This window comes from Macaca nemestrina, chromosome 15, assembly GCF_043159975.1.
Source record: "Macaca nemestrina isolate mMacNem1 chromosome 15, mMacNem.hap1, whole genome shotgun sequence".
In the NCBI taxonomy this organism is placed as follows: Eukaryota; Metazoa; Chordata; class Mammalia; order Primates; family Cercopithecidae; genus Macaca; species Macaca nemestrina.
Genome location: NC_092139.1, coordinates 92,775,335 through 92,785,386, shown reverse-complemented (window position 1 = coordinate 92,785,386; position 10,052 = coordinate 92,775,335). Strand labels below are relative to the sequence as shown.

Below are 10,052 nucleotides of genomic sequence, written 5' to 3'. Positions count from 1 at the left end.
CCATCCTTATGTTCTGGAATGGAGAGGAGATGCCAAGGTGGAAGCCTGCATTGGCTGGGGAGCTGAGAAACATGGAACATTCCGTTAAACAGAACCCCCAGCCTACACATTCTGGTTCATGGAGATTTGCCCAGGAGAGACAGGAAGTTCCCATAAGGTTAGGGAGGAGGGGCAGCAGATGCATGTCATTAGCTCTTGGTCATTCATGCACTTAGCATATATTCTTTGAGCACCTGCTGTGTGCCAAGCCCTGTTCTAGGCACTGGGAATCGGAGGTGAAAGAGAGAGAGAAGTCCCTTCCCCCAGGAGGTCTAGAGAGAAGAGCAGACAATCAACAATGATTTGCCTTTGCTGGTGTAACATACACGTCATGTAAAAGCCTGACTTAAGTGGATTTTGAAGGATTTTAAGTTTCAATCCAGCCGTTCCTGGTCTCCTACTCACAGACTTCTCTCTGGAAGTGGTAGTCGTCTGTAAAAGCGACTGGGTTTGATCCTTTTGATGACTGTACTCAAGATACACAGATGATAAGGAGAATGTCCTGAGACATGAGACCTCATGGGACCTCTGCCCCCCAATTCCTGGGTTCCAGCACTGTACACAAGTCCGTTGGGGGTTCTCAGGCTGCTGTTTGGTAAACAGGGTTTACCCTGTCTGGGTCTGAGGGTGATGATCAGACCTTCAAAAGGCTTGTGGTGCAAATGGTGTGGAACAGGAGCTGCCCTTGTTTCTTACACACACCCAACAACTTAAAAGCAAAATGAGGCAAGAAGTCTCCCCACCAATCCTCCTGAAGCCACACAACGTGATGTCCTTTTCTTTTCTCTTTTTCTTTCTTTCTTTTTCTTTTTTTTTGAGACGGAGTCTTGCTCTGTTGCCCAGGCTGGAGTGCAGTGGTGCGATCTTGGCTCACTGCAATCTCCACGTCCCGGGTTCAAGCCAGTCTCCTGCCTCAGCCTCCCGAGTAGCTGGGATCACAGGCATCCGCCACCACGCCCAGCTAATTTTTGTAATTTTTAGTAGTGATGGGGTTTCATAATTTTGGCCATGCTGGTCTCAAACTCATGACCTCAGGTGATCCACCCGCCTCGGTCTCCCAAAATGCTGGGATTACAAGCCACCGCGCACAGCCTGTGATATCCTTTTCTTTTTCAGCTTTATTGAGGTCTATCTTGCTTATAATAAAGGCACATTGATTTTAGGTCCTCCAGTTATTTATGCTCTGTACATTTCCCATAGGAGCACATGTCACAGAGTCAATTCGATATACTCGCGAAATTATTTGTTTCAATATCTGTAAGCTGCACAACAGCCTGGATTTTGCCAGCTGCCCACCACTGGGTCTCCAGGACCCGGTATACAATAGGTGCTTAATAAAGATCTGCTGAATGAAATGAGTAAAGGATAACAGAACAGGTATTTTCTTTCAGAGGCGACTTCCTACGATTCTCTCAACTTGTCACAAGTTCCTATACCCATTACCCCACAACCCAAATCCACAACACAATGGCAGGAGGATTCGCACACAGTAGGCGCCCCAGGGAACTCTCGGGTGCAGTCCCCTTGCTTGGCGCGAGGAGGCGCCAGCACCGCGCACAGACCTTGCCCGTCCCCGGGCCGGCACCAGCAGCCCAGGCAAGTCAATGGGCCCACATTTATGGAGCACCTCCTTAATTTCTGGGTTGCATTAGGCTTTCGGGGTCGCCGGCTGGGCAGCGGGTCGGTGCCGGTGGCGGGGAATCCTGGCTGGTGACTGGGGAACATCCAGGGGACGCGGGAGGGGACCGGGAGCAAAGTTCCCAGTTGGACAGAGCCGGGTCGGGCCTCGAGGGGCGGGAGCGCTTCCGGCAGGGGTGTCCAAGCGAGTCGTGACCTCTGACCCGCCGCAGAGGTCCCAGGCCCAGGCGCCACTGCCGCCTCGGGTCCTGCAGGCTCTGTTCCCCTCCGCGCAGGCGCGGCCGGCCGCAGTTCCCATGGTGACGGGGGCGCGTCCCCACCCGAGGCCCCGCCCCCAGCAGGCTAGGCTGCGCGGGGCTGCGGGCTCAGCAGGCAGGTGCCGCGGGCTGCGGGCAGGTGGCGGCGCGGCGCGGGCTGGCGGTGGCTCCACGGTAGGTTGCGCAGCGGCTGTGGGGAATGGGGGCCGGCTGGTCACCTCCTGTCCCCGGCCCGCGAGGTAGCTGGGGGTGACGGCGGCGGGCGAGGGCCGCCAAGTTTCTGCCCGGCCGAGGCCCCGGGAGAAAAGTTGGCAAAGTTGGCTGGGGAAGAGGCGGGGACCGGGAGGATTTCCCCAGACTCCGGGTCTGCGGGGAGGGAGGATCCCGGTTTGGGAGCCGGGGAATCCGTCTCCCGAGACTTGAGAGTGGATCCCGCGGGAAGATCCCGCATAGGGCAGCCAATGGATCACGTGCCACCCGGTTGGCGACTTGGGAGTCGATCCCTGCAGGGGATCGGGCGCTGGAGGCCTGGGGTCCCACTGGATCCCCAGTCAGGGGTGACGGCAGAGGGTGATTCAGAACTGGGAGCGAGAGGATCAATCTCCTCCCACGCTAGCCTGAGCCTTGCGAATGGATTCAGAGAGATCCGGTGGCCGGGAGCTGAGGGATCGCTGGAGATCTGGGTTACTCAGCCTGAAGCTGTTAGGGTCTGGACATCTGTGCGGGTTGGAGGCCCCGGAGGTGGACAGTGGGAAGCTAGGGCGGCGAGCGAGATGGAGTCTGGGTCCAGGGGAGCCCGGAGGACGGCGGGGTGGTTCGGGGGGCGTGAGAAGGGCAGCGCGCGAGGCCCCTCGGACGCGGAGGCTCTGGACGCGTCCTCCCGGCCTGGCCTGCGCCCCGCTCCGCTCGTCTTTCCAGGGCGGAGGCGCCCTGATGAGATTAAGCCTCAGTCCCCCTGTTCCCAGGCAGGCCCGCGTGATCCCCGCCCCGATGGCGGCGCGGCCCACCCGGTCTCACGGGTGGGGCTCCCGGGATGGGAAGCGGCTCGTTGACCCCCACCAGAGCCAGACCTTTTCACGCCCTCCTGGCACACAGTTGCCTGGGAGTGGGGGCGCCGCGCCTTAAAACCCTGCTCTTCGTCCAGTCCCGAAGCAGGCGTGTGACCTCCGCCGCGCGATGCCTAGGTGGCCAGGGCTTCCTGCCCGCCGGCACTGAACTTTCTGTAGCCAGGAGCAGCCATTATTTTTTGGAAGGGAAAAGACTGTACCTGTTGCACAAAGAAAAACACTTTCTTTGCACCTTCTTTGTGACCTTGGGCAGAACACTTATCTGAGTCCAGATAGGGACCTTCTGGGCAAAATGAGCTTGGCCTAGGAGGGTCTGCATCCTCCCTCTTCTAGGAGACTGGCAGGATGGATCGGAATGAAGGGTATGAAACAGGTAGGGGCTCTATAAGTATCAGTGCCTCCCTCAGTCTATGGCCTCTCCTTTCCCATGCCCCATCCCCTGTGCTTGCCTTACAGTATCTAAAGATTCCAGAAACCCTACTTGCTGTCTTTGAAACTGCAGGATTAGAGAGCTATTTAGCTTAACCTTTCTTCCAAATGGGTTAATTGCCCCTCTGATCCCCCCTTGCAGAGAGAAGTTCTGAGGTTTGGCTAATGAGTAACCAGGACATTTGGACAAGGCTTCTCCCTTGGCCTGGCTTTCCCGCTGCTAATCCATCAAGGTTTCTGGACAAACATGCGTGTGTACCCCCAGACTCTGGCGCCTCCTTCCTTCCTGTTGCAGCCAGGGACAGTTCCTGAGGAATTTGTACAGACACAAGCCCAGATCTTGGTGGTTCTGGCAGGGGGATCCTTTTAAAGGATTTGCATGCTTGTCAAGGGTGCAATTAACCAAGAGAAGTGCAGAGTTTCAATGCAGTGTCTGGGCATATATTTCAGCTGGGCATATGAACTGGCTGGCTCCATCAACCAGCATGTACTGAGCACCTATGTCAGGAGCACTGTAGAAATGGTGTGGCCTAGGGCAACTCAGGATCTGTCCTCTTAGAGTTATTTTCCAGCTATGGAGCAGTCAGCTTGCCCTGCAGTCTAGTACTGATTCTGGATGTTGGGGATACAGTTCTCACCCTAGGTTCAGAGGCTGGAAGCTGCCCCTGCCCCCATGGAGGTCCTGCGGGCTGTTTTTTGTTTGTTTGTTTGTTTTCTTTTCTTTTGTTTTTTGAGATGGAGTCTCGCTCTGTAGCCCAGGCTAGAGTGCAATGGCGTTATCTCGGCTCACTGCAACCTCCGCCTCCTGGGTTCAAGCTATTCTCCTGCCTCAGCCTCTGGAGCAGCTGGGATTACAGAGGCCTGCCATTTTGCCTGGCTAATTTTTGTATTTTTAGTAGAGACAGGGTTTCACCATGTTGGCCAGGCTGGTCTCAAACTCCTGACCTCAGGTGATCCTCCCGCCTCGGCCTCCCAAAGTGCTGGGATTACAGGCGTGAGCCACCGTGCCCGGCCTCACAGGGATATTTTATATGTGCATTCATTCATTTATTTATCATTTGTTCCTTCAACAAATCTTTCAAGACACTGTATCAAAGATGAGGCTAGCAGCCACATCCTTAAGGGGATATTTTATGCCCTGAAAGTCTTTGTGAACATAGGCACTTGTCTGGAAGGGGAGAACCATGATCATAGGAGGAGGGGCTGATGCCTTTGGCTGTGAGGAGGGATGGGAGTCAGAGAGTTTAGTTTTCTCTACAGCCAGTGGGAAGAGGTTGGTGTTATGGACTGCAGAAGTGGAACAGCTTGTGCAGAAGCCTGGAGGTAGGGGAGTGCCTAGGGTGTTGACTGGGGCCAGGCCAGCCATGCTTAGTGGTTTGGACTTTATTCCTGGGGCGTGGGGTGCTGTGGATCACAGTGAAATGGTCTCTGCAGGCGAGAGGCAGGGTCAGATGTGTGTTTTGGGAAGCTTGCCCTGGCTGGTGTGGGGAGGCTGGATGATCGGAGGGTCATGCCAGGAGGCTGGGGGCCAGTAAGCAGGCTGCAAAACAAATCCAGGTGAGAGGCCAGGCGCGGTGGCTCACGCCGGTAATCCCAACACTTTGGGAGGCCAAGGCGGGCAGATCACGAGGTCAGAAGATCAAGACCATCCTGGCTAACACAGTGAAACCCCATCTCCACTAAAAAGACAGAAACAAAAAATTAGCCAGGCATGGTGGCGGGCGCCTGTAGTTCCAGCTACTCGGGAGGCTGAGGCAGGAGAATGGCGTGAACCCAGGAGGCGGAGCTTGCAGTGAGCCGAGATCGTGCCACTGCACTCCAGCCTGGGCCACAAGAGCGAAACTCCATCTCAAAAACAAAAACAAAAACAAAAAAAATCCAGGCGAGAGACTATGGTGGACTGGACGTAAAGACCAATGGTGTGGAAGGGTGCTCACTGACAACTTTGACATTGATCAGTGTTACATTTAGAGAGCCACTCACTTTGAAGATCCCTTCCTCAAGGTGGGTGTAACAATCTACCTGGGGGAAGGAAACCCCTCAGAGGAGGTGGTGTCAGTACTGAATTCAGTTTAGCAAACCTTCTTTAGCACCCTCTGTCTGCCTGTTCAGGGGGAGCCATAAACCATGCCAGTCCTCAAGGACTTCCTGTGGGGAGACGTGGGGCATATTATTCCCATTTCACTGATCCTGGCCTCTGTGGCATAGTGAGGTCTTTGCCAGGCAGCAGTGGCAAAGCAGGAATTTGAACTCACTTCCAACTTGCAACTAGTGGATGTTTGGGTTCAGGTTAAGCAATAGGGAAGCAACAGAGGAAGGTGGGTTTGAGTTGGATGTAGAAGGGGTAAATTGAAGGAGCCTTCCAGGAGGAGGCAGGGATGGAAGGGAGGGAGCCAGCTGGCCGGGCGCAGTAGCTCATGCCTGTAATTCCAGCACTTTGGGAGGCTGAGGCGGGCAGATCACAAGATCAAGAAATAGAGACCATCCTGGCTAACAAGGTGAAACCCTGTCTCTACTAAAAATATGAAAACAAAAAATTAGCCGGGTGTGGTGTTGGGCGCCTGTAGTCCCAGCTATTTGGGAGGCTGAGGCAGGAGAATGGCGTGAACCCGGGAGGCGGAGCTTGCAGTAAGCCAAGATCGTGCCATTGCACTCTAGCCTGGGCAACAGAGCGAGACTCTGTCTCAAAATAAATAAATAAATAAATAAAAATAAAAATAAAAAAAGAAGGGAGGGAGTAAGTCATCCAGAGATACTCCAGGCAAACCCTGGCCCTGCTCTCTCCTGGCCATGGCCTTGGGCATGGTTGTGGTTTTGAGACTCGACTTCCCTATCTGTAAAAAGGGCTCATGATAGGATACTCCCATTCTCAAAGGGCTGTTACGTGAGTTTGACGAAGCAGCGCATGGACAGGGCTACGCCCGGTATCTATGCTCTGTAAGGGGTGGTGTGATTATTATCACTATAGCCTGTCACCAGGATAAGTTCCAGGTGTGTGGTGCTTTGCTCAACCTGGTGTGTGCATGTGTGTGTTGGGGGGAGAGAGGGAGTGACCCACAGGTGACACTTGAGTCTTAAAGGATGAGTAGGAGGGAGGGCTGGGGACATTCTAGGCAGAAGCAACAGCACTGGCAAAGGCATAGATCGCCTGGAGAACTGCAAGCTAATTGATATACCTAGAATTCAGGGTGTGCTGAATGAATAAAAGTTAGACCATAGGCAGCAAAAATTCCTTTTTTACCCCAGACACTCCCTGAATTTCTAAACCTGAAGGCTTTGGCAGGTTTGGGGCAGAGAGGAGGGCAGGAGCATCCCTGTCCAGGAGTTCACACTCCTTCTTCCACTCACCTGTCCAGATTATAGTAGTGTGAACCTACACAAGCCATGTCCCCCTGGGACCTCAGTTTCTTCCTCTGTAAAATGGGAGGACTGGGGAGAATGCAGGTAAAGCACATAGTGCATCAGAGCAGCGCCATTAAGCCAGAATCTGGGCTAAGCTCTTTTGTTCCCTTTTTTTTTTTTTTTTTTTTTTTTTGAGACGGAGTTTTGCTCTTACTGCCCAGGCTGAAGTGCAATGGCACGATCTCGGCTCACTGCAGCATCTGCCTCCTGGGTTCAAGTGATTCTCCTGTCTCAGCCTCCCAAGTAGCTGGGATTACAAGCATGTACCACCACGCCCGGCTAATTTTGTTATTTTTAGTAGAGATGGGGTTTCTCCATGTTGGTCAGGCTGGTCTCGAACTCCCGACCTAATGTGATCCACCCAACTCGGCCTCCCAAAGTGCTGGGATTATAGGCACCTGGCTTTTTTTTTTTTTTTTAAATATATGTTTTACAACAAACCCAGGTGGTGCTTGTTTTCGAGACCCTCGACTTTGCAGTTCATGAAACTGAGGCTTCAAGAGGTTATTGATTTGCTGCGAGGTCACGCAGCTGGAAAGTGGAAGAGCTGGGATTTGAACCCAAAGCTGTCTGCGTCAAAGCCATGCCCTTCCCGCTTCCGTGGCTCCCGACACAAGGAAGGGTGCTTCTGCCTATTCTCACTACTCAAACTGCTGCCATTTAAAAAAAACCTAAGGCCAAGTGCAGTGGCTCCCGTCTGTAAGCCCAGCGCTTTGGGAGGCAGAGATGGGAGGATTGCTTGAGCCCAGGAGTTTGAGACCAGCCTGGGCAACATAGCGAGACTCTGTCTCTGAAAAAACAATTTAAGGCCAGGTGCGGTGGCTTATGCCTGTAACCTCAGCACTTTGGGAGGCCGAGGTGGGCAGATCACCTGAGGTCAGGAGTTCGAGACCAGCCTGGCCAACATGGTGAAACCCCCCTCTCTACTAAAAATACAAAAATCAGCCAGGCGTGGTGGCAGGCGCCTGTAATCCCAGCTACTCGGAAGCCTGAGGCAGGAGAATCGCTTGAACCTGGGAGTTGGAGGTTGTGGTGACCTGAGATCATGCCATTGCAATCCAGCCTGGGTGACACAGAAAGACGCTGTCTCAAAAAAAAGAACAAACTTTAAAAATTAGCCTGGCGGTCAGGCGCAGTGGCTCATGCCTGTGATCCCAGCACTTTGGGAGGCAGAGGCAGGCGAACCACCTGAGGTCAGGAGTTCGAGACTAGCCTGATCAACATGGAAAAACCCTGTCTCTACTAAAAATACAAAAAAAGAAAAAAAAAAAGGCCAGGTATAGTAGCACACGCCTGTAATCCCAGCTACTTGGGAGGCTGAGGCAGCAAAATCGCTTGAACCTGGGAGGCAGAGGTTGCAGTGAGCCGAGATTGTGCCACTGTACTCCAGCCTGGGCGACAGAACAAAACTTTGTCTCAAAAAAAAAAAAAAAAAAAAAAAAACCTTGGGAGGCCTAGGTGGGTGGATCACGAAGTCAGGAGATCGAGACCACGGTGAAACCCCGTCTCTACTAAAAATACAAAAAAAAAAAAATTAGCCAGGCGCAGTGGCGGGCGCCTGTAGTTCCAGCTACTTGGGAGGCTGAGGCAGGAGAATGGCGTGAACCCGGGAGGCGGAGCTTGCAGTGAGCCGAGATTGCGCCACTGCACTCCAGCCTGGGCGACAGAGCGAGACTCCGTCTCAAAAAAAAAAAAAAAAAAAAAAAAAGAAAAACAAATTAGCCTGTCAGTGTGTCAGGCTGTGGTCCCAGCTAATTCAGAGGCTGAGACAGGAGGATTGCTTGAGCTCGGGAGTTCGATGCTGCAGTGAGCTTTGATTGCGCCACTGCACTTTAGCCTGAGACAGAGTGAGATCTTGTCTCAAATAAATAAATACATAAATATATAAACATTTTAAAAATAGAAATTAAAAATAAAAGGAAACTGGTCAAGCACAGTGACTCACACCTGTAATCTCAGCACTTTGGGAGGCTGAGGTGGGAGGATCACTTGAGGTCAGGAGTTTGAGACCAGCATGGCCAACATGGTGAAACCCCATCTCTACTGGAAAAATAAAATAAAAAAATAAAAGAAATAAAAATCAGCCAGGCGTAATGGCGGGTGCCTGTAATCCCAGCTATTTGGGAGGCTGAGGCATGAGAATCGCTTGAACCTGGGAGGCGGAGGTTGCAGTGAGCTAGATCATGACACTGCACTCCAGCCTGGGCAACAGAGTGAGACTGTGTCTCAAAAAGTAAAAATAAAAGGAAGCTAACAAACAATCGAGGCATATATATATACACACACACACACACACACACACACACACACATATTTTTTTTCCTTCAATGCAATGAATATTTAATGACCGTCTTATGTGGGCAAGGCACTCTACTTGTGAAAAATTCAAAAGATCACCTGCCCTTAGGAATCCTCTGGTCAACTGTACAAGAAGAAGGAAGGGGGCAAGGCAAGATGAGACAAATAAGCAAATAATTATGGACTTGACTTCTGAGCAGAAGCTATCACAGCTACATTTGTTAATTGCTCAGTTAAGTGACCTTTGAAATGTTCTATAGCCTTGTCTCCATTAAGAATATGAAATACAGCCGGGCATGGTGGCTCACGCCTGTAATCCCAGCACTATGGGGCCCCGAGGCAGGTGGATCATTTGTTTTTTTTTTTTTTTTTTTTGAGACGGAGTCTCGCTGTGTCACCCAGGCTGGAGTGCAGTGGCCGGATCTCAGCTCACTGCAAGCTCCGCCTCCTGGGTTTACGCCATTCTCCTGCCTCAGCCTCCCGAGTAGCTGGGACTACAGGCGCCCGCCACCTCACCCGGCTAGTTTTTTGTATTTTTTAGTAGAGACGGGGTTTCACCGTGTTAGCCAGGATGGTCTCGATCTCCTGACCTCGTGATCCGCCCATCTCGGCCTCCCAAAGTGCTGGGATTACAGGCTTGAGCCACCGTGCCCGGCCGGCAGGGGGATCATTTGAGGTCAGGAGTTTGAAACCAGCCTGACCAACATGGTGAAACCCCGTCTCTACTAAAAATACAAAAATTAGCTGGGCGTGGTGGTGGGCGTCCGTAATCCCAGCTACTCAGGGGCCTGGGGCAGGAGAATCGCTTGAACCTGGGAGGGGGAGGTTGCAGTGAGCCGAGATTGCGCCACTGCACTACAGTCCGGGTGACAGAGTGCAACCCTGTCTCAAAATTAAAAAAAGAATATGAAATACATTTCCA

At 52.5% G+C, this 10,052-nt stretch overlaps 1 protein-coding gene across 5 annotated transcripts in view; it reads left to right on the top strand.

The window, feature by feature from the left end:
- The first annotated feature begins 2,002 nt into the window (after positions 1-2,002).
- Positions 2,003-10,052, top strand: part of LOC105495698 (KIAA1671 ortholog) — a 248,906-nt gene continuing 240,856 nt past the window's right edge. For 4 of the 5 annotated variants that reach the window (XM_011765427.3, XM_071080292.1, XM_071080295.1 and 1 more), the window contains exon 1: positions 2,003-2,108. The gene's annotated coding sequence lies outside the window, so the exon portion shown is untranslated. The remainder of the gene's footprint in view (positions 2,109-10,052) is intronic. The other variant, XM_071080294.1, reaches the window with a different exon arrangement.